This window comes from Vicugna pacos, chromosome 3 (assembly GCF_048564905.1).
Source record: "Vicugna pacos chromosome 3, VicPac4, whole genome shotgun sequence".
Classification (NCBI taxonomy): Eukaryota; Metazoa; Chordata; class Mammalia; order Artiodactyla; family Camelidae; genus Vicugna; species Vicugna pacos.
Window position 1 is genome coordinate 100,151,327 of NC_132989.1, and position 25,693 is coordinate 100,177,019.

At 32.0% G+C, this 25,693-nt stretch overlaps 1 long non-coding RNA gene across 2 annotated transcripts in view; it reads right to left on the reverse strand.

Moving 5' to 3' along the window:
* Positions 1-5,164: 5,164 nt before the first annotated feature.
* The window catches only part of LOC116280070 (uncharacterized), a 158,075-nt gene continuing 137,546 nt past the window's right edge, over positions 5,165-25,693 (reverse strand). The window contains exons 3-5 of one of the 2 annotated variants that reach the window (XR_012065111.1): positions 12,066-12,179; positions 11,369-11,538; positions 5,165-6,448 (exon numbers count right to left, since the gene is read on the reverse strand). This is a non-coding gene — a long non-coding RNA (uncharacterized lncRNA). The remainder of the gene's footprint in view (positions 6,449-11,368; positions 11,539-12,065; positions 12,180-25,693) is intronic. The other variant, XR_004189384.2, reaches the window with a different exon arrangement.

Consider the following 25,693-nt stretch of genomic DNA (forward strand, 5'->3'; position numbering starts at 1 on the left):
GACTGAATAATATTCCACTATATATATAAAGAAGTGTAATGAATATATATTATTCATTACACTTCTTTATCCATTCATCCATCAATAGACACTTATGTTGTTTCTGTATCTTGGCTATTGTAAATAACACTGCAGTTAAAATAGGGGAGCATATGTCTTTTCAAATATGTGTTTTTGTGTTCTTCAGGTATATAACCTGAAGCAGAATAGCTGAATCATTATGGTAGTTCTATTTTTAATTTTTCAAGGAACTCCATACTGTTTTCCATATTGGCAAAACCAATTTACATTCCCACCAACAGTGCACGAATGTTTCCTTTTCTCCGTATTCTCACCAACACTTGTTATTTCTTGCCTTTCTAATAATGGCCATTCTAACAGATACTAGGCAATAACTCACTGTAGTTTTGATTTGTGTTTCCCTGATGATTAGTGATGTTGAACACCTTTTCTGCATACCTGTTGGCCGTATCTATGTCGTCTTTGTAAAAAACATCTATTCAGATCCTCTGCCCATTTTTAAATCAAATTGTTTGTTTGCTATTGAGTTGTATGAATTCGTTATATATTTTAGATATTAGCCTCTTATCAGGTATATGATTTGCAAATATTTTCTCTCATTCAGTATGTTGCCATTTCATTCTGTTAATAGTTTCCTTTGCTGTGCAGAAGCTTTTTAGAATGATGTAGCTCCACTTGTTTATTTTTGCTTTTGTTCTCTTTGCTTTGGTGTCAAATCCAAAAATTACCAAGAGCTATGTCAGGGAGCTTACTGCCTATGTTTTCTTCTAGAAGCTTTCTGGTTTCAGGTCTTATGCTTAAGTCTTTAATTCATTTTGAGTTAATTTCCTTGTATAGTGTAAGATAGTGGACAATTTCATTCTTTTGCATGTGACTGTCCAGTTTTCCCAGCACCACTAATTGAAGAGATTGTCTTTCCCCATTGTATATTCTTGGCTCCTTTTTCATAAATTAATTCACCATATATGTGTGGGTTTATTTCTGGGCTTTCTATTCTGTTCCATTGATCTGTGTGTATGTTTTTATGCCAATACTATATTTTTAAAATTATTGTAGTTTTGTAATATAATTTGAAATCAGGGAGTGTGATGCCTCCAGCTTTGTCCTTTCTCTAGATTGCTTTGGCTATTTGGGGTCTCTCGTGGTTCCATACAAATTTTAGGATTCCCTGTTGTACTTCTGTGAGAAATGCCATTGGAATTTTGATGGTGAATGCATTGAATCTATAGATTTATTTGGGTAGTATGGACATACTAAAAATACTGATTTTTCAATCCATGATCATGGAATATTTTTCCATATATCTATATCTTCTTCAATTTATATCACTGATGTTTTATTGTTTTCAATATACAGGTATTTCATCTCCTTGGTTAAATTTATTCATAGATATTCTGTTCTTTTTAATGCAATTATAAGTGGATTGTTTTCTTCACTTTTCTGATAGTTTATTACTGTGCAGATTTTTGTGTATTGATTTGATATTCTGCAAGTTTACTGTATTCATTTATTAGCTTTAGTAGGTTTTTAAAGGAATCTTTAGGATTTTCTATATATAATACATCATCTAAGTGACAGTTTTACTTTCCTTCCAATTGGGATGCCTTGCTTAATTGCTCTGGTAAGACCTTCAATACTGTCTTGAATAAAAGTGACATGAGTGAGCATTCTTATCCTGTTTCTGATCTTACTAAGAAAACGTTCAACCTTTTACCATTATGATGTTAGCTGTGGGCTTGGCATATATGGCCTTTATTATTTTGAGGTATGTTCCCTCTATAAACAGATGTTAAATCTAATCAAATGCTTTCTGTGTCTATAGAGGTGATCATATGAATTTTATCCTTTTATTTTATTAATGTGGTATATCACACTGATCTATGGATGTTGAGCTGTCCTTATATCCCTGGAATAAATCCTAATTGATCGTAATAAATTATCTTTATTATAATGTATTGTTGAATTTGGTTTGCTAATATTTTGTTGAGGATTTTTTGCACCTCTGTTCATCAAGGATATTGATCTGTAACTTTCGTTTTCTGTGGCATCCTTGTCTGGTTTTGGTATCAAGGTAGTGCTGCCTTATAAAAATTACTTTGGAGGAGTTTCCTCCTGTTTTTTTTTTTTTTTGGAGGAGTTAAAGAAGGATTTGAATTAATTCTTATTTGAATGTTTGTTAGAATTCACCAATGAAGCAGTCCTGACCTAGACCTTTGTTTGTTGGGGACTTTTTCATTATTGATGCAATCTCCTCATGAGTATTCAAGTTGTTCACATTTTCTATTTCATCAAAATTCAATCTGGGTAGCATGTATATTTCTAGGAATTTATTCATTTCTTTTATTTTTTGTGTAGATATATTTTTATTGAATTATAGTCAGTTTACAATGTCAATTTCTGGTGTCCAGCACAGTGCTTCAGTCATACATGAACATATATATATATTCTTTTTCACCATGAGTTACTACAAGATATTGAATATAGTTCCCTGCACTATACAGTATGAACTTGTTGTTCATCTATTTTATATATATATTAGTTAGTATCTGCAAATCTTGAACTCCCAGTTTATCCCCTCCCACCCTCTCCTCCCTGGTTACCACAAGTTTCAAATCATAGAGTATATATATTCTTTTGCAAATGTCTTAGTCTGTTGAGCAAAAGTATTTTGAGATATATCCATGTTGTAGCCTACATCATTTTTTACTTCTGTATAGTATTCCATTTTATGGATACATCACATTATATCTGTGTATTCACAAACTGATGGGCACTCAGATTATTTCAATTTGGGGCTATTATGAATAATGCTGCTAGGAAATCTGAGTATAAGTTTGGACATGTGTTTTCAATTCTCATGGATAGATTCCTAAGAATGTAATTACTGGGTAAGTTTGTTTAACTTTTAAGGAAATTGTTAGACTATTTACCAAAATGTCTATAGCATTTTACATTTCCATCAGCAATGTCTAGGAATCCACCTTCACATATTTACCAGCCCTTGGTATTGTCTGCCTTCCTCATTGTAGCCTTAAGAGTAAGTCTGTCATTATGGGCTTAATTTTCATCCTCCTAACAAGTAATGAGATTGTTGACCTTCTCCAGCATATGTTAGCCATATATATGTCTTCCTTGGAGAAAAGCACATTTGGCATTTTGTCCATTTTTCAATTGAGTTTCTTATTTTTCAGTTGTAAGTAGTATATTCTGGATACAAGTCCTTTGTCAGACATATAATTTGCAAATATACTCTTCCAATCTGTGACTTGTGTTTCCATGTCTTTAATGATATGTTTTGAGGCACAGTGTTTTGTTGTTGGTGGTGGTGGTGGTGGTTTTCTTTTAAAAAATGAATTCCAAGTTATCATTTAAAAAAAGTTCTAGTTCACGCTTTGGTGTCATTTCTGAGATCTTTTTGCCTAAGTCAGTGTTACAGATATTTAACTTTTTTTCATCAGGCTCGTATCATTTTAGCTTTTAGCAGTGGTATTTTTATGTTTTTGCATGTATTTCTTATAATTTTCTGCAAATAGGATCATGTCTTCTGAGAATAAGGTAAGTTTTGCTTTCCTTTAACAATGGAGATTATTTTTAATTGGATTTATAATAAAATTGTTACTAGAGAAAATTGTTATAGAGGAATAATTATTATAGAAGAAAAGCAGTTGTTCACTATTAAGAATGATGTTAGGTATTTGCTTCTATTCCTAGTCTTTTGAGAATAACTTTCTGCAACATAGCTTGACTAAAACTACTTTTTTTGTGCTTATATTAAATGCTAAGCTATGCTATAGTTATTTGGGGAGTTCAGGCGGAGTACACCTGCTGTGAGGTACTGTACTCAGTACCCTTGCGGACAGCATGTTAAATACAACATTTCCCTGGGTCATTGGTGAAGGTCCTCCTCTATCAGTCTCTACTTGCTAAACTGAGTCACTTTTAGTTGTTTAGTACTTATGGGACAAGGGGAATTAACTAATCAGATCCAGTTTTTCTATATTTATTTATTTATTCAAATAGTATTTAAAATAATTACCCCAACTATTAACAGAAATACCTCTCTTACATATGAATTTATAATGTGGACTTCCAAGATTGGAAAGTCTATTAAAATGTTTTTAAGTTTATTGGAGTTTTCTTCTGTGAATATCTTCTATTCTTCATTTTTCACTAATACGTTTCCATCTATTTTCTCTATACTCATATTCTTCTGAATTTCTGGTCTGCTAACTGTAGAATGTCTTAGATGGAATTCTTCAGAAGCAGGTCTTGTGACGCCAACACATGTACAAATGATTTATAAACAGTATGTTCCAGGAGAAGCCAAATAGATGAATACCATGTAAAGTTGTCAGCATTAGCCTGAGTCTGCAGGAGAGCTCTAGTGTGAGCTAACTTCAGAGTTAGTTCCAAACTCAAGAAAACAATTCAGGCTTTTATATCCCCTCACTGACTAAGGCTCATCATTGAGAGTCGGAGGCCATAAACTACTAGGAGCTCCAAGTTCTCTGTATATAGAGGTAAATCAGGCCCAGTAGCCAAGGACAGTCCTCCAAAGACAGTATTGGACACAGGATATTAGAAGAAAATGCATACAGAGTTGGGGTGTGAGCTTACAGGTAACAAAAAGAATCCAAGTAATCTGAGTGGGGTACTGACAATGCCCACTACATCAGATTTTCATGCTTTGCATTATTATTGAGAATTCTTAATATATTTTATAAATCTAAGTTATTTGATCTTCTTAAAATTGTTCTGGCTTCAACTATATTACAGGACCCAAATGAGGTATTTCACAGATAGTATTTCCATTTTAATGGAAAACATTTAGATAATATAAGTATTCAAAAATAGAACGTTTTTGTTATGCATAGTGGATTGCTAATAAATGAAATTGAATATAAACATCAGTATTGGATAGGAGATAAAAATCTATATACTATCCTTCTCAAATCTAAAATTCAGAATCTTTTTAAAATTATTAAACAGGGGAGAAGGTATAGCTCAGTGTTAGAGTACATGCTTAGCATGCACAAGGTCCTGGGTTCAATCCCCAGTAACTATATTAAAAAAATAATAAATAAATCTAATTACCTCCCCCTCAACAAAAAACAAAAAAAATTTTCTTTAATTATGAAACTCATTGAAGAATTTATATCACATAATTTATTGCATGCCTTTCAAAGTAGGAAACAAAACACTCCAATTTTTGGTTTTTCCTCCTATTATAACAGCCAGATTGGTATTATTTACAAATTAAAGCATGAGGTACAGAAGAAGAGTGGCTCACAAGTGAGGTCTAGGAAGACTTTCAGACTAACACTGCAGCAAGTACGTGCCATGACTGCTCTTTGCCATTTTGAAAGAAAGTAACTTATTACTTTTTGATTTCAGAGGCCTTTATAGCTTGGGTATGTATTTTATAAGAGAAGACATGTTAATTCTCTAAACAAGTAATTATTCTGTTTAATTACTTTCTTATTAAGAAGCCAGCTGATCATGATTCTTCTTCCATACAATGAAGTCTTCAGATTTTTTTAAGGAATTATATTTAATCTCTTTGTCAGTATTGGACAGTTACAAATGCTCATAACATGTTGAACTCTTTCAGATGCTAGGGATGACACATGTACAAGGAAAATAATACTAAATTTCACTGCTCTCATTTTAGCAGAGCTGAAGTGTGCTGATGTCGAATAGACAGTACAATGTCATTTAAAATGCAAGTCTGAAAAGTTAACTGAGAAATATCACATTTAACAGGAAACAAGAGGGGAAATGAACAACAGCATAGATAAGAGTACATTTAGTAAAAAGGCCATTTCATATTTTGGAAGTGGATAGAAGCCCATCAACCTAATATGAAAAGGTGATAACCACATTGCCAGAAAGAGCTACTTTACTGTGATATCTAAAATGATGAGTGAGGCAAAATGCTTCTGAGATCAGAACGATGAACTTTGTTTCACTTTTATACTGTCTTATAATTTTGTGAATCAATATGCTGGCACCTGAATTTGTAGATATTTCCATGTCTTCATCAGTGGTAAATTTCTGTCAGTATGTACTTAGGGATCATTTAATTTGCTTTACAAGGCTAAAAAAAACCCTATGCTTTGAGAATCATGAAGTGTCAACAGCATAAAGAATGGAAAAAGGATAAACTTCAAAAAGCACACATTCAGAATCTGCCTTTTATAGTTGTTATCACAAGACAAAGAATTGACACCATGTTACTTGTCAAAGGGAGTTGTTCACGGCTGTATAAGCTTTCAAGGGAGTGTGAATAAGGAGTGATGCTCAGTGAAGACTTAACTTTAGAAAACGAGGAAATTCTGAATTAAAAGAGCCACTAGAAGGCACTGAATGCACAGTACTTGGAATTGCATAACAAGGGACATCACATGTCTTTGGCCTCTACCAGTGCCTGTAAGGACAAAATCAAGAGTGATAAAACAAGTTAGATAACTCATAGCTAAACTTAAGTCAAAAACAAAGAATTTTCTGTGGGGGAAGAAAAAGAATGGGACTAAATGAAATAAATTAAGGAGATATGCTTGTAAAAATATTGGAGTTCTCAAATTAAGATTTATGTTTCTTTTTCAATAATTAAATTTTTATTTTTAATGAAGTATATTTGATTTACAATATTAGTTTCAGGTATATAACATAGTGACTCAATATTTTTATAGACTAAACTCCATTTAAAGTTATTACAAAATAACAGCAGTATTTCCCAGGGCTGTAAAATATATCCTCATTTTATACTAAGTATTTTATTTCTTAATCCCCGTCTCTATCCTGGTCTCCCCTTCTCTCTCCCCACTGGTAACCATTAATTTGTTCTCTATATCTGTGAGTCTGTTTGTTTTGTTATATACATTCCTTTGTTTTATTTTTTTAGATTCCACACATAAGTTATCATATAGAGTATTTGTCTTTCTTTGTCTGACATATTTCACTAAGCATAACATACACTATGTCCATCCACATTGTTGCAAATGGCAGAATTCCATTCATTTTTATGGCTGAGTAATATTCCATTTGTATTTATATACTACATCTGGTCTATCTATTAATCTGTTGGATACATAGGCTGCTTCCATATTTTGGTTATTGTAAGTAATGCTGCTGTGAACATTGAGTTACATGTATCTTTTCAACTTAGTGTTTTCATTTTCTTTGACTATATACCCAGGATGGTAATTGCTGGATCATATGGTAGTTCTGTTTTTAGTTTTTTGAGAAACTTCCATTCTGTTTTCCATTGTAGCTGCACTAAGATACATTGGCATCAATTGTGTATGAGGATTCTCTTTTCTCCACATTCTCAGCATTTGTTATTTGGAGACTTTTTAATGATAGACATTTTGACATGTGTGAAGTGGTATCTCATTGTGGTTTTGATTTGCATTTCTTTGATGACTGGCTATGTTGAGCATCTTTTCATGTACCTGCTGGCTATCTGTATATTTCCTTTGGACAAATGTCTTTTCAGATCTTCTGCCCATTTATTAATGGGACTCTTTTTTTATAATTGAGTTGTGTGAGTGGCTTATATATTTTAGATATTAATCTCTTATTGCTCATATAATTTGCAAATATTTTCTCCCACTCAATAGGTTGTCTTTGTTTTGTTGATGTCTTCCTTTGCTGTGCAATAACTTTTAAGTTTAATTGGGCCTCATTTGTTTATTTTTGCTTTTGTTTCTTTTACCTTGAGATAAATCTGAAAAGGTATATTGTTATGATTTATGTCAGTGTTCTGCCTATGTTCTCATGTAGGAGTTTTATGGTTTCTAGTCTTACATGCAGGTCTTTAATCCATTTTTAGTTTATTTTGATATATAGCATCAGAAAATGTTCTAATTTCTTTCTTTTGCTGTTCAGTTTTCCCAGCACTACTTATTGAAGCGATTTTCTTTTCCTATGGGATATTCTTGCCTCTTTTGTTGTAGATTGACCATAGATGCATGGGTGCATGGGTTCATTTCTGGGCTCTCCTTTCTTTTCATTGATCTGTGTGTCTGTTTTTGTGCCAGGTCAAAGCTGTTTTGACTACTGTGGCTTTGAAGTATAGTCTGAAATCAGAGAGCATGATAACTTGAGCTTTGTACTTTTTTCTCAAGATTGCTTTGGCAATTTGAGGTCTTTTGCTGTTCCATATAAATCTTAGAATTATTAGGTCTTGTTTGGTGAAAAGTGTTATGTCTGTTTTGATAGGGATTGTATTAAACATGTACATTTCTTGGTGTAGTCTGGACATTTTGACAATAGTAATTCTTCCAATCCAAGAATACAGGGTCTTTCCATTTCCTTGTATCATCTTCAATTACCTTAATCAGTGTTTTGTAGTTTTCAGAGTATAGATCTTCACCATCTTGCTTAAGTTTATTCCTAGGTATTTTATTCTTTTTGATAACTTTAAACAAATTATTTTTTTCTCTTTATTATTAGTGCATAGAAAAGCAACTGATTTCTGTATATTAATGTTGTATCCTGCAACTTCACTGAATACATTTATTCTAATAGTTTTTTGGTGGAGACTTGAGTTTTCCATGTATAGTATTATGTGATCTGTAAATAGTGAGAGTTTTACTTCCGCCAATTTAGGTGCCTTGTAGTTTTTTTTTCTTTTTTCTCTTTTCTGCTTGCTGTGGCTAGGACTTCCAATACTGTGTTAAACAGAAGTGTCAAAAATGGGCATCCTTGTCTTGTTCCTGATTTTAGTAAAAAGCTTTCAGCTTTCCAGAAGTAAACATGATATTAGCTGTGGGTTTGTCAATATTGTTATTTATTATGTTGAGACATGTTCCCTCTATACACACTTTGATGAGAGCTTTTATCATGAATGGAGTTGAATTTTCTCAAATGCTTTTTCTGGATCTATTGAAACTATCATGTGATTTTTATTCTTCCTTTTGTTAACGTGGTGTATCACATTGATTGGTTTGCAAATGTCAAACCATTCTGTGACCCTATAATAAATCCTACTTGATCATGGTGTATGATTCTTTTTATGTATTGTTAGGTTCAGTTTGCTAATATTTTGTTGAGGATTTTTGCATCTATATTCATCAGATATATTTGTAGGTTTTTTTTTTTTTTTGTAATGTCTTTCTCTGGTTTTGGTATCAGGGTAATGGTGGCCTTGTAGAATGAATTTGGGAGTGTTCCATCCTCTAATTTTTTGGATATTTTGAGACAGATAAGGTCTTCTTTATATGTTTGATAGATAGATTCTCTTGTAAAGCCATCCAGTCTTGGACTTATGTTTGCTGGTAGTTTTTTGTTTTTTGGTTTTGTTTTGTTTTTTATTACAAATTCAGTTTCACTAGTGATCAGTCTCTTCAGATTGTCTGTTTCTTCCTGATACAGTCTTGAAGGGTTGTATGCTTCTAGAAATGTATCCATTTCTTTTAGGTTGTTTAATTTGTTGATATATAAATGTTCATAATATTATGATTTTTTTGTTTCTATGATATTGGTTGTTATTTCTCCTCTTTCATTTCTTATTTTGTTTATATGTGTTCTTTTTTCTGGGTTAGCCTGGCTAAATGTTTCTCACCTTTGTTCATCTTTTGAGAAAAACAGCTCTTCGTTTATTAATCTTTTCTAATTGTTTTGTCTCTATTTTATTTACTTTCCTTCTGATCTTTATTATTTCTTTCTCTCTGCTGACTGGGGGCTTTGTTCTTTTTTTACTTCCTTTAGATAGTAATTTATGTTGTTTATAGTAATATATGCCTACCTCAAGAAACAAGAAAAATCTTATAAACTTCCCTGCTTTTGATGCATCACATTGATTTTGTAAGTTTGTGTTTCCATTCTCATTAGTCTCAAGGTGTTTTCTGATTTCCTCAATGAATTCTACTTTAATCTATTGGTTTTTTAGTCACATGTTGTTTAGTCTCTATGTTTGTGTTCTTTTCCCATTTTCCTTCCTGATTTAAGTCTTACACTGTTGTGGGTAGAAAGGATGTTTGATATAATTTCTATCCTCTTAAATTTGTTGAGACATGTTTCATGGCCAATATGTGATCTATCCTGGCAAATATTCCACATATGCTTGAAAAGAATGTGTATTATGGTGTTTTTGTATGGAATTTCCTATAGGTTTTCTATTAAGTCCAAGTTGTCTAATGTGTCATATATGATCACTGTTCCCTTATTGATTTTTTTAGTCTGGATGATCTATCCATTGATATATATGTTGTATTAAAGTCCCCTACTATTATTACATTATTGTCAATTTCTCCCTTTATAGATGTTAATATTTGCTTTATATATTTAGATGCTCCTGTATTAGGTGCATATATGTTAAAAAGGATTAAGAAAAGAATATATACTTCTTACCACATAGAATGCCTTCTTTGTCTTTTGTTATAGCTTTTGTTTTAAAGTCATTTTGTCTGTATTTTATCCTTGCTTTCTTGTGTCCAGTTACATAAAATATCTTTTCCCATCCCCTCAACTTTCAGTCTGTGTATCTTTAGCTCTAAAGTGGTCTCTTGAAGGCAGCAAATAGATGGGTCTTGGCTTATTATCTAAGGTCACCTTTTGTCCTTTGAAAAAAATTTAGTCTCTTGACATTTAAAGTGGTAATTAATATGTATGTATTTATTGCTATTTTGTTTCTTGTTTCCTTGTTTTTGTAGTTCTGTTTTTTCTTCTTTTTTTAGTTTCTTCTCTTCGGGTTTGGTAATTTTTTTAGTGGTATGCTTGTGTTCCTTATTCTTTAGTTTTTATGTATCTCTCATGAGCAGAATCAAGGCTTCCCACAGCTCTCTTGTTAGACACCAGCCTTCCAACCAGCCAAGGGGATTTGTCTTCCAGGTGTCAGACCCCAGGCCTGGGGTGCCCACTATGTGACTTGAACCAATAATTGCCCAGGTAGGAACTCCACCTGTGTAATCGCCTCTTCTGAGTCCCTGCCCAGGAGCACAAGTCCCAAACTGATGGCTTGCTTTCCTTCCTAGCCAGTTCTGTATGGATCTGTTGTATAGCCTTGGTTGTATAGGGGTCTTTCTGCAAGTCTCCAGTTAGTTTTCAGTTAGAATTGTTCCACATGTAGATATATTTTTGATATGTTATAGGAGAAGGTAAGTTACACATACTCCTACTCCACCATCTTAATCTCCTCAGTAATTTCAAATTTTAGTTGGATTACTCTGACCAATACATTAGTATAAGTAAATTCAGGATTCCAGTTAGGAAGTAACTAATAGCAAATGCTTACATTGCACTTACCACATTTTGGCCACTTATTCTAAGCATATTATGTGAAATAACTCATTTAATCCTCACAATAAATATAATTAGAAGAAATTTGGTAATAAACACTTACCCTAGGTTAAAATTTTTTTCATACCATGACTTTGGGTGTTATCTTGGTTTAATGAATTCTTTGTTGGATGTTATAATGTAATTTGTAAAGGAATCTAATGACAACAGAGTGTGTAAGTACTAATCAGCTGGCTTTAGAGGCTAAGGGTACTTGTACCAACATTTGTAACCCTGTAAAAAGGAAAAAAAAAAAACGTAAAGAAGCTTCAAAAGGAAATTTTCTTTCTTATCTGTCTAAAGTATGGAGCACTTGTATAATAGATTGCTAGAGCTGCCGTAACAAAATGTCATGAACTGGGTGACTTGAACAACTGAAGTTCATTGTCTCAAACTTCTGGAGGCTAGAAGTTCAAGATCCAGGTGTAAACAGGGTTAGTTACTTCTAGGGCCTGTCTCCTTACATTACATCTCCTCCCTGTGTCTTTTTCACATCATCTTCTTTCTATACTTACCTATCTCTCTGTACACCTTTTTACTTTGTATAAGGACACTATACATATTGGATTAGGGCTTGCCCTATCAACCATATTTTAACCTAGTTACCTCTGTAAAAACTCTTATCTCTACATAAGATCAAATTCTATTGTACTGGAGAGTAGGACTCCAACTTTTTTGAGGGGGAAGGTCACAATTTATAATAACTTGGTTTAAGATATGAAGACTACCATTACTTTCACATGAAACATTTGAAATCTCACCTCCTTGTGCCTCCAACCAGCATGTTTTATCTTCACCATTGATTTATAGTTCCTCTATCTTCTCTATTCTTTGTCCAAAATTCCTTTGATGTAGACATTTGGTGCCCAGGAGTCCTGGATTTATATCAATCCATTATGAAAAGAAAAGTGGCTAAAAATCTTCCAAACAGAACCCTAAGAAACTTTTTTTTTAAGTGAGAGTAACTTTCACCCAGAACTAAATAAAGCAAGGAAAGTAAGGCAGAACTTAGATCAAGGTATGTCTTACAGCTTTTCATGAAAATTGTAAAAAATGGAAAGATCCATTCATAGGATACTTTAGAACTAATTTTCAAGATTCTTTTAAGCAATAATCTGGGGGTACACTTGAAAACTAATGGAAGTTTCTTTTTCTCTTCCCCTATCTCCCCTTCCCTACTTTAAGACTTTAAATAGTAAATTTATTCAGAAAAAAATAAATAGAATAATAAATTGAAGATTTGGGAGATTTCTCAACTGCAGCTGAATTAATTAGGAAGTATCATTGCCTTGAATTCATGTAACCATTCACTATTTTAACATATTAATCAATTATTTATCTTACTCTTATTTTATAAGGAAGATCATGTTTCTGTAACTTAGAAATACTAGTACCCAGAGCAGATCTTTTTTAACATATCTATACCAAACCCCTGTTTTAGTATGATTGTTAATGAGTCTTACCTTAAAATTTAAAAGTAACAATAACAATCTAGTTTATGGGGTAACAACGACACTTCTTGTATACTTTTCTCAAAAAGATCCTAAGAGAATTAAAACAGTGCTTAGGTATAATGTCAAAAGCTCAAAACTAACACGTAAAATCAATGAATCACTGAAGTAGCAATTAGTAAAATTTTATTGTGCACATACCAAAAAGTTTGCAAGCCAAGAGCACTCAAAACAGAATGAGGCTCAGAGGTATACTGTTATAAAGCAATTTAAATAGTGAGAAAGCAGTGACTACTTATTCTTTACAGTGACTGGTTAGAATAGTAGAATTTTCTTAAATGATAGGAGGTAACCACTAACCAATTCCCTATCAAGCTTGAGAAACAGGTTAAGTTTTGCTTATGATTTGCAGAAGCATAAACAAGACATGACACAGGTCAACTTAGTAATTAAGCTTCATATGACTGAACTTGTATTGCCTGCTCAGGGGATTTTCAAGGTTGGTCTCTGTTTCTGATTTTAATGACACTTATAAATAATTTATTATGTACTAAGTCAGAATGTATTGCATATTTAGTAAAGATAATTAGGAGACTGAAGACAATTAATTTTGGATAAAACTGTTTCTTTGGTGATTACAATTTTGTAAAAAGAAGAATAGTTTAACATTTGTCATTTGATATTTTCAATTCCATGATAAACACATTAGTATAAATTAGATATAATCATACTGGAAGCAACAAAGTGAATAAAAAAATAATCTCACAAGACAGTGGTGTATGTAATTTTAAAAGCATCTCTATGAAGAAAATACTTCTTGTAAATCTGATTTGTTGTTTACCACATACAAAGGCTTAGAGAAGAAAAGGTAGATTAGTTTATTATTATTCTACATTTTTCCCTTCTATTTGACAATAGAATGTTTTTCTTCTGTAATGCACATAACAGTATCTTGTAGCACAGACCTTAATTCAGGAAAGGAGAAAGCAATTACAAAACATGAATAAAGTAACTGTCCCTGAAATTAAAAATGATAAAGTGAAATAAACAATTTGAGAAAAACAAAGTCTTCTTGCAAGGTTCCTGGAGCTGTCTCTTGTCAAATCCTAGCATATAAAATGGAAGTAAGGAATCAATATTATAATAAATCTGAATCCTAAAAAATTAATCTTAATGAAAATATTTGAATGGGTAGGTGTGCCACAGCATAAGGTCAAGAGGGTGGAGCCACTGGCCCCGCTGGCAGTGAGAAGACAGAGCACTGAGTCACAGAGGGTTATCCCTAACGAAGTGCTATACTGAGTTGAGGACTTGGTTGGGATTCTTGACTTTTTTCACTCCTATTTATCCCTTTTAGTAGGAAATCTACCCTATGCATATCTCCCATTGTATTTTGAAAGCAGATAACTTTTTCCTAAGTTGACAGGTCCACAGATAGAAAGCAGTTTCGCCCCATAATGGATCATACTAGAGTTTCACCCACACCTGATTTAAAAGATTTAGAAAATATGATTTGAGATTTTTTGAGTTGATTACATTGAGATGATATTTTGAACTTAAAGTTGATACTAGAATGGATTAAGACTTTTGGGGATGTTGGAACAGTATGAATATACTTTGTATGTGGAAAGAATGAAAATTTGGAGGGAACAGTAGAAGAACTGTTCTGGGTTGAATAATTCTCCCCCAGATTCATGTCCATCTCAGTCCTGCAGATGTGACAGTATTTGGAAATAGGATTTTTGTGGATGTAATCAAGTGATGAGTACATTCTTGATAAATCCAATGATGTGTGTCTATGTAAGAGAAGGAGGATATGTGAATGCAAAGACACAAAACCATACAGAGGAAAGATGGCCATGTGAAGCTGCAAGCAAAAATTGTAATGATACAGCCATGAGCCAAGGAATGCCAAGGATTGTTTGCGAACCGCCAGAAGCTAAAAAGAGACGAGAAGGATTCTTTCCTGGAAACTTCAGAAAGAGCCTAGTGCTGCTGACACTTTCATTTCAGACTTCTAGCCTCCAGAACTGTGAGAGGACAAACTTCTGTTGTTTGAAGCCATCTAGTTTGTTGCACACTGTTATGGCAGCTCTGGGAAACTATCACACTGTTCACCCCTCTGGTTTCATCTAACATTGAATGTCCTCGATGAGCCTTTTCTAACAGTCACCAAGCTAAGTGTCTCTCCATAGTACTTCTCATTTTGCCCTTTGCATTGTCATTCACATCACTAAATACATTACTTTGTTGACAGAGATCTTTCAGGTATCTACTACTCTAGTGTGCCTCAAGCTGACAAATATCTTATTCTTTGCAACACTAGCACCTAGAAAATTTCCTGTCACTAAGAACAAAGTCAAAAAAAAAAAACCTACAGAGAATAACTTTGATTGTGGTACAGTTATTGTGCAACAATCTAAAGATAGAAAGAGTACACTTTGCTGAGTATTGACATATGAATGTACCTGTCAAAGTGTTACCTAATCAAGATACCACGCTGTTCTATTGAAAAGGACCATTAAATTGAGTAAAACATTTTAGTTTTGGTGAAACAAATCTTTATAATTTATAAGTCAAAGAATAATTTTTGTCCACTGTTGTCCTTACTTGTGACAAGAATAACATTGGCAATGATATAAAGTACATATCAAAATAATATGAATATTAAAATTAACTTGTCATTAAAATAGAAATTATACCAAGTGCAAAATATAATAAATTTTGACTAATATTAAGGGAGATTCCTTTGTAAATAAAGTATGTTCCAGTATTTTGCCAACAAATTGCATCTCATTATCAGTTATGATTGTGAAAGATAAATATACAAAATAACAGCAAGCTCATTAAAGATAGACTTAAATATTTGCAAATTTCAAGTGAGTTTTATTTCTGAGAAGAGAATATAATAGTTAAAAATAATTAAGAAAATAATGGATTAAGTGCTCATTTTCTTCACATAGTTTAAAGAAGCACATCATAGTGCGTTCAAAGTGCTTAATGAGTGTAAACCCACGTTTTAATTATTATTCAGAGATCAGTAGCTGATACTGTATATCAATATACTTACAAAAACAATTTCAGGAGAAATCTAAAACTGTTAGAGTTTTAAAATCAAACAATAAGTGACTTTATCAAATGGCAAAATGAAGGTAATTTACTGGACTGAAATTTGATAAATATTTGTAAGTTAAATAATGTATATAATTATAAAACATTAATAATTTTAACAAAATACAATAGTTTCTTAGATCTATTCCTTTTGCTTTAAACAATCTGAATTTTTTCTAAATTATGAATGTTACCATTTTTGCTTTTACTTCATCACTCATTTCATTTATAATTTAAACACATATCTAACAGGACTTCTGGTTTCAGCCCTAACACATAAAGAACAGTGAAGTCAAACCTTTAATATGCACAAAAACAACAAAACTCCCCCTGAAAACCTGAAAATTAATGTATCGTTTTGTACTCAATATGGGATAGAGCTTGCAGGGCAAATCAACCACCTCAAAGTTAGAAGCAGGTGAACCAACACAGCCACAGCAACGATGCTTATCTGAAGGGAAAAGTTACAGGAGCCAAAGATGGTAGGGCCTTTGTTAATCGTAATACTGATGAATTGCTGAATATTGATGAACTAATGTGAGTGAAAAATTCCTGGATACTACAGTCCTAAGGGAAACCCCCAATTTTGTGTATTTTACCTACAAAAATATCACCAGATTCTCACAGTAAAGAGTCAAAATGGATTCCTTCCTGGCTCTAGAAGTAGGAGTGGGAAAAGTAACCATGTTCGGTCCTTACGGCTGCTGTAACGAATCATTACAAATGCGATGGCTTAAAACAAGAGAAATGTATTCTCCTACAGTTCTGAAGTCTAAACACTGAAAATAGTTTCACTGACCTAAAATTAAAGGCCGTGCTCCCTCAGGAGACTCGAGGGGAGAATTCATTTCTTGCCGTTTCCACCTGCTGGTGGCTGCTGTTGTTTTTGACTTATGGCCACATCATTCCAATCTCTGCTCCTCTGGCCATGTATCCTCTTCTTTTATGTGCCTCTCTTATAATGACATATAGGGTGGAATGTAGGACCTATCTGGGAAATCCAGGATAATCTTCCCAATGTCAATATCCTTAACTTAATCGTATCTGCAAAAAGCATTTTTCCTTATAAGGTAACATTTACATGTTCCATGAATTAAGACCTGACATATTTGGGTGGCCATTATTTTACTACAACACTGGGCATTTTGAAATATGCACCGAACAGTGTCTATAACAATAAGCTAATGCATGAGAAAAGTCTTTACTATAGTCTTATCCCACCTGGGGAAGAGTATTTACCCCAAACAAATCCCATTTAGTTTTCCTGTCTCATATAAATGGGGGAAAAAAAAAACCTGTACAAATAAAGAAACACTTGTAAAAGTCACAGCTCAGGGACACAGGCCCTCAGAAATATTGAGGTTTAATCATAAGATTATAGAACCTGTCCCTTCCGTCATGCTAAACCACCACACCAAGCTCTAGTACAGTACCAGTGGGTTATAGCTGAAACATTCAGAGATGCAGACTTATTGAGGAGAAGTAATTAGAGAAGCCCCAAACTAAGATTAAAAACAAGTACGTGAAAGTAAATTGAAGGCTCTGGAAGCTATAGTTACAAAAAATATTAAAGGTTCCAAATTCTAGCCAGATTAACATTAAATCCTCACTTTAGTGGCCTGTGTAACTTAGTTCCTGTTGCCTGATAATATCATGTTCCACTTTCAAGAAAATATTAAAATACATTCTCAAGTACTAGAAAAATCAATATTCAAGGGAAAACAAATATAAGAACCAGACTTAGATATGATATAGATGTTGAAGTTACCAGATAGAGACATAAAATGACAATGATTAACTTGTTTAAGGTTCTAATGAAAAAGTAGATCAAATGCAAGGATAGATGAATTCTATAAACCAAACCATGAAAACTCTAAAAACAGAATCAAAAATAATTTAAGAAAATATATCTATGACTTTGATAAACTCATCAGTCAAATGAACATGATTAAAGAAATAATCAGTGATCGTGGTCAACAGAAACTTCCCAAACTAAAGCGCAAATAGAAAAACATGAAAATCAAAGAATACAATGTCCAAAACAGTGGAATAATTTCAAAGGTGTAACAATCCTAACTGGTAAAGGAGAAAACAAGGACATAGAAGAATTAAATTAATGCTGATTGAGAATATTCCAAAAGTAAGGACAGACAGTGAGACAGTGAACCTCTAAAAAGCAGGATCAGAATAAATAAATAACAACAACAATAAAGAACTAGGATTATCATGTTCAAAGTGTAGGAAAGCAGACATAGAGAAAATTTTGAAAGAAATCAGAGAAAACAAATACGTATCTTTAGAGTAACATAAATAAGAAACACATTGAGCTTCTTCACCAAAACCATACAATCAAGATAATAAATGAAATAATACTCAAAGTATTCGAAAAAACCTATACTTCTATAACAAGTAAAATTATCCTTCAAGATTGAAGAAGAAATAAAGACTTTATTGGAGAGTAACATAAATAAATTGAGGCAATTCACTGACAAAAAACTTGTCTGGAAAAAATATTTCTAAAATTCTTCAGGAATGAAAATAATTACGTCAGAAACTTCGATCTACATTAAAAGGTAATTGTGTACAAGGGGACTAAGTGAAGAGAAACTTATTCTTAATTGGTCTAAAAGATAACATTTTAATGTAATTGTAATAATGTATTAGATGATTGTAGCATAAGAATATGTGGAATGAATTATCTCAAGGTAATAAAGGAGATAAGGGAGAGATAGAAATTAACCTGCTATATCTGCCGTACAGGTGAAGAAGTAGATCATTGTTAAAAATATTATATATGTATGTGTGATTTAAATAAAGCATGTCCAAAAAGCCTTGAACTTCAAAGCAGAAATCTCCAAAGAAATTTTTAAAATGAGAAGAAATTAAAATGAATATAGAACATCAAAATTTGTAGGATGTAGCAAAAGCAGTGCTAAGAGGGAAAATTTTACCGTAAAATATATATTAGAAAACAAGATAGAGCTAAAATCAATAACCTAAATGATTATCATAGGAAACTACAAAAAAAAAATCCAGAAGTCTAGGCCTAAACTGAGTAGAAAAGGAATAATAAAAAATAAAGGATAAATTAATGAAACTGAAAACAATAAAGGGAACCAAAAGTTGGCTCTTTGAAAAGTTCAGTAAAATTGATAGTAAAACCTAGTCAGGGAGAGAGAGAGACAAAGAACAAATCACCTGTATCAGAAATGAATAATGAAATGGAGGCATCTATGCTGTTCCCATGGGTATTAAAAGGAAATACAGAATGCTATGTACACCGTATGCAAACTTACTTGATAACTTAGATAAAATGTACTAATTCCTTGAATGACAAAAATACTAACACAAAAGAAGAAATAGATCATCTAAATAGATCATTCATTACTATAGATAATGATTTTAAAGTTGACATTAAAAAGTAAAAGATCTTAAAGTGTCAACACAATGCTCAAGAAGAACAAATCTGGAGTACTCACCTTCTCCAGTGTCAAGAGTTACTATAAAGTTACAGTAATCAATATAAAATAATTGACATATAGATTCATAGCCAAAGACACTAAAACAGTGAACTAATCTTTGTATAGGAATAAAAGCAATTCAATGGAGTAAGGATAGTTTATTTCAACAAATCATTATAGAAAAATTGGATGTCCATAAGCAAAACAATAAATCTAGGAACAGACTTTACACCATTCACAAAAACTAACTCAAAATGGTTTATAGCCCCAAAAGTAAAATGCAAAACTATAAAACTTCTAAAAGAGAGAAAGAGAAAAAATCTGAGACATTTGCTTTTGTAAATAAGTTTTTAGATGCAACATCATAATTATAAAACATGAAAGAAGAACTCATAAATCCAATTTAATTAATTTAAGATCTACTACTTTTCAAAGGCACTATTAAGAGGATGAAAAAACTAGCCACATATTGGAAAAAAATGTTTGCAAAACATTTCTGATAGAGTACTTGTATCTATATACAAAGAACTCTTAAAACTCACCAATAAGAAACCAAAAAATTCAACTGAAACATGCAAAATATACTAATAGATAGTTCTCCAAAGAAGATACTCAGTGGCAACTAATAATATAAAATTACGCTTAAAATTATTTCTCACTAGGGATTTGTAAAACAGAGAAATAATACAGCATATATACACACCAGTTAGAATTACTAAAATCCAATGACTAATAATACCAATTGCTGGTAACAGTGTGGAGCAGTGGTATCTATTATTCTTATTACTTGATATTCTGGAAAAGGTAAAACTATAAAGATGTTGCACAAATCAGTGGCTGCAAGTGGTCCAAGAGTAGATGGGGAGAGGCTGAATAGGTAAACACAGGAGAATTTTACTGTGGTGAGACTGTGTATGAGACAGTAACGGTGGTTACATGAAAGTACAGATGTGTAAATACTCAGAATTTTAAAGCATGAAGATTGAACATTAATGTATGAAAAAATATTAGAGTCCTTTAGAAGATCAGGGGATTACAGGATAGAAATTTTAAAAAAAACTATTACAAATGCATTAAGCAACCCCTCTGGAAGCTAACAGGAGATTGGCAATCTAAGTAACTGTGGAAATGAGTGTAATCTGTAAGACTAAAGGTAAAGGCAACTGCACGTAAGAACTATACCTAGTTGATAAAATCATTTCTCATGGGATATGAGTTAAAAATTCTGACACTACAATATATGTACACTAGAATTCAAGAATTCAGTACATGGATGGAGGATGGTAGAAATCAATTTGCTCACTTTTGGAAAGGGAATTTACAGATAAAGAGCAGAAGGATAGTAGAATGATACATGTAATGGATTGGAGTTAGAGGTATCAGTATTAATTCATGCTTAAATTAATATGGATACCATTTAGAAATATCTATAGACCTCTACATACAGAGAATCGTGTTGTTTGGAGCAAACCTGACAGTGTTGGAATAACTGACTAAAGACAAAAAGCCAAAATGAAAGAGTTAAGGCTTTAATTATTTACTACCATGATAAAAGCAAGAGTGTAAATAGGATAAAGCACCCCCATTTAATTTTCCACAATAAATAGTCAGGTGGCTCAGCAGAGACACGGAGGGATCCTCTCATTATAGAGGGAATCCTTGAACAAAAAGTTCCTGCAGATTTGTGGACTCTGGGGCTAGGGGTTGGGGAAGATAAGATGGTAGAGAGAGAAGACAGGGCTACAAGTGAAAAAGTACCGAGTCAGAGTTAGGAGAAATGTCTTTGAGATATATTCTCCTTCCTGGATAAGGAGGTGATGGAAGAAGGGGTGCCTGAGGAAGACCTTGACTAAGGACCCCAAGTAAAGAAACTGAGCAATGAATGCACCAGGGCATTGAGCATAATGGCATTTTTAACTTGCTCTATTGTCATCCCTCTATGTTCTAGACTAAAAAACCAACAGCCTGAAATTAAGTGAAAAGCGGCAGCATGATGGCATTAAAGCTTCAAGTGGGACAGAGCTTTTTCAAAGCCTCATTTACACTTGTCAATATTTTACCTGTCTGGTAATTCCCTGAAAAATGCACTTAAAAGGCTTGCATTTATTTGACCTAAATTAGATTTTACCAATTGCCGGATAAATTTTCTTGGTGGGCATTTGTTGAAAACAATCAGTGGCAGTTGCTTAACATTACAGATGCCTGAACCAGTGAGTAACTATTGGGACAAACAATAGAAACACTAGGCTACCAAAAAGACTAAAATGGAGTAGCTGGGGAAATGAGATGTTCATAGAGTGCTTTGAATAGCTTTGACATATTTCTAGAAGGCTTTGATTAAGTGAAGTTCTGGGTGCTTGGCTGAGAGTTGCATGTAAGCCACAGTCCACGGACAGAAATCACTGGCAAAGAATAGAAGCCCTATTAATCACAGGTATTTAAGGGAATATCTATAAAATCATTAGTTGCCCAACAAGCTAACCAAGCAGAAATTTAAGTGGCAATGCAATCAAGAAAATAATACATTCTTTACATAATTAATTCAGAAAAGTCACTAAACAAGCAACAACAACAAATGCTAGAGGGGATAATATCTGATTTCCAGAATTGGCATATTATATTATTTAATAAGTATATTTTAAAAACACAAAAATAAGTATATTTATAAAAAGAGACAAGAAAGTGTGGCCCATAAAAGGAAAATAAACAGTCAATAAAACTGCCCCTACAACACCAGATGTAGGAATCACTAGACAGAGATAGTAAATCAGTTTTTTAAATATGTTCAAAGAACTTAAGGAAAATGTATCTAAAATAGCAAAGAATAATGTTTATTAAGTATAGAATGTCAATAAAGAGATAGATATCATAAAAAAAGAACCAGATAGAAATTCAACAGTTGAAAAGCACAATAAATAGCATATAAAATTCAAAGGAAGGCCTCCAAAGTAATTTTTACTTGGCAGAGGAAAGAAACAGCAAAGTTGAGAGCTCAGCTGCAATAATCTAAATTATCTAAGTTGAATTAATTAATTATATTACTCAGATAGTCTCAATTATCTTACTATGAAAAATGGAAAGTTAAAAAAATTAAGAAAAAATAAGAGGCTCTGAAATCTGTGGTGAACTATGACGTACACCAGCATAGACTTAATGTGATTAACAGAAGGAAAGGAGAGAGGATGGCACAGAAAGAATATTAGCAGAATCTACTAGCAGACATAAAATTACCAGTAAAGGTAACTACATACATATTATCTGTAGCTCTTGTTTTCTCCTATATAAATTAAATGGCAACTACAAAATGAAGTACCTATAAATCTTTGTTGACTGGCATATAGTGTATAAACATGTAATCTGTATGACAATAACCACACAAAGAAAAAAGAAATAATATAAAGAAACAACATTTCTGTATACTGTTGAAAATGTTAGTATTAATTGAAGACTGTTATAATTTAAGATGTAAATTATAAGCACTAAGATGACCATTGAGAAAATATCTCAAAACATAGTGAATTAACAAGTGAAAGAAAATGGTACCCTAGAGAAAAACCTATTGTTACAAGAGAAAGCAGTAATGAAGTGAAGGACAGAGGAACAAATAAACATAAGACATGTAGTAAGCAAATAATAAAATAGAGAACATAAATCCTACCTCATTAGTAATTATGTTAAATTTTAATGGATTAAACTTTACAGTCAAAAAGCAAAGACCTGAAGAATGAATAAAAATACAAAAATCTAACAATATGTTGCTTTTAGGAGACAAATTTTAAACTTAAAGACAAAAATAGTATGAAAATAAAATGATAGGAAAAATATTCCAGGCAACAGTAATTTAAAAAAACCTGAGTGACTAACATCAGAAAAGACTTTAGCACAGAAATTGTAACTAGGTACAAATAAAGGTATTTTTAAATGTTAATGGAGTCAGTTCATTAAATTATATAAGATTTGTAAACATATATGTACCTAATATTGATCCCCATGATAACAAAAACATGAGACTTAAATTATTTCTCTTTAACAATCTTATCTAGACATATAAATTCCTCATTTTCAATAATGGATTAAATATATATGAAAAGGATCAATAAAGATATGGAAGACTTGATCTACACTATAGACCAAATAGACATAAACATCTACAGAACACTATCAAAATCAGGAGAACACACATTCATCTCAAGTGCACACAGAATATTCTCTAGGATAGGTAATATGTCAGGTCACAAAATAATTCTCAACAAATTTAAAAATATTAAATCATAAATGTTCTGATAATAGAAGAAATTATGAGAAATTGAATAATGTTCTCTAAAATAACTACTGGGTAAAATAAGAAATAATAAGTGAAATTATGAAATAATTTGAGAGGAATGAAAAAGGAAGACACAGCACACCAAAACTTATGATTGGCTAATAAAACATTATGTATGAGAAATTTATAGTTTAAGATAACATTTATAAAGAAATCTTTCTTAAATCAATAACCTAGTCTCAATTAAGAACTAGAAAAATGAGTAAACTAATCCCAAAGCAAACAAAGAAAAAACATAAAACAAGAGTAAAGATAACAGAATAGGTGTTATACAAATAAAAGATGAATGTAGCCGAACTAAATGTTGGTTCTTTGAGAAGATCACCTAAATCAATGAACCTTATGATAAATTAACCAAGATGAAAGGAGAGAAAACTGAAATTATTAATCAGGCATGAAAGAGGGGATAATACTACTGATATTATAGAAATAAAATGTATTACATGGGAATACTACAAATAATTCTATGCCAAAAATAATCGAAATGAAATGGGGAAATTTCTAGATGAATACAAACAACAAAAACTAACTCAACAAGAAATAGACAATCTGAGTATGCCTATAAAAAGTAGTGAGACTTAATTAGTAATCAAAAAATAGTCTACAGTGAAAACTCTTAGACAAGGTGATTACTGGAGAATACTACACAACGTTTAAGATGAATTAATACTGATACTTAATCTCTTCCAAAAAAATAGAAGAGGAAGAAACATATCTCATCCTATGAGTTATCTTATAGATATAAGAAACATATCTCATTCTATTACCCTGATAATAAAACCAAAGATATGACAAGAACAGAAAGTTATAGAATAATACCTCTTATGAATATTAATTTAACAATCCTCAATAAAATGTATACGCCAAATCCAGAACAATATTAAAAGGACTGATTATACACTATGACAAAATGGGACTCATCCAGGAAATATAAGACTGTTTCAACATATGCAAATAAATCAATGTAAAATACCCGTTAATAGAGCAGAAGACATGAAAATGGTCTTAAACAAAGGAAAAAATCTGACAAACTCACAGTAAACATCATACTTAACAATAAAAGACCAGAAGTTTTCTTCCTAAAATTAGGAACAAAACAAGAATGTCCTCTCTTACTACTTCAATTCAAAATTATTCTGTAGGTTCGAGCCAGGGAAATTAGGAAAAAATAAGAAAAGGAAAACAACACACTGCTAAAAATCATACTTAATAAGATGAGTTTGGACTTGTTTTCCCTAAGATCAAGGAAAAAGAATGTATGATCTCAGTGCATCTATTCTGTTCAATCTTATAATACAGGTTCTGGCCAAGGCAATTAAAAAGAATAAGAATAAAAGGAGCTAAGTTGAAAAGAAAGAACCAAAACTCTCTCTATTCAGAGATAACATGATACTGTATATTTGAAATCCTAAGGATCCTCAAAAAATTATTAGACCAGTAAATGAATTTGTCAAAGCTTCATAATACAAGATTAACAAAAATCAATCACATTTATATTCACTGGCAAGAAAATAACAGAAAATAAAAGTGAGTTAATATTTTCATTTATAATAGTATCAAAAAATAAAATATTTAGACATAAAAGTAGTACATGATTTTCATGTGGAAAACTACAAAATATTGTTAAACATTAAAGGCTAAAATAAATGCAAGGATATATTACATTCATGGATTGGAAGACAGCATTGTTAAAATTCCTTAATTAATCTACAGAGGTAACAAACTCTTAAAATTCCAGCTAATTTTTTGCATACATTTTCTCATAAATTTATAATCTGATATTAAAATTCATATGGAATTGCAGAAGATGCAGAATAGCCAGAAATACTTGAGAAAAGAATTTAAATAATAATACTTAGAAGACTCACTTCTTGATTTTAAAATGTACAAAAAAGAGCCACAGAACTCAAGGCTTCGTGGATTAGCGTAAGGATAAACATGTACAACAATGGAATAAAATTTTGAGTACAGAAGCAAACTGATTCATTTATGTTTAATTTTTACAAGGGTGTCAAGACAATTAAACAGGGAATAATAGTGTT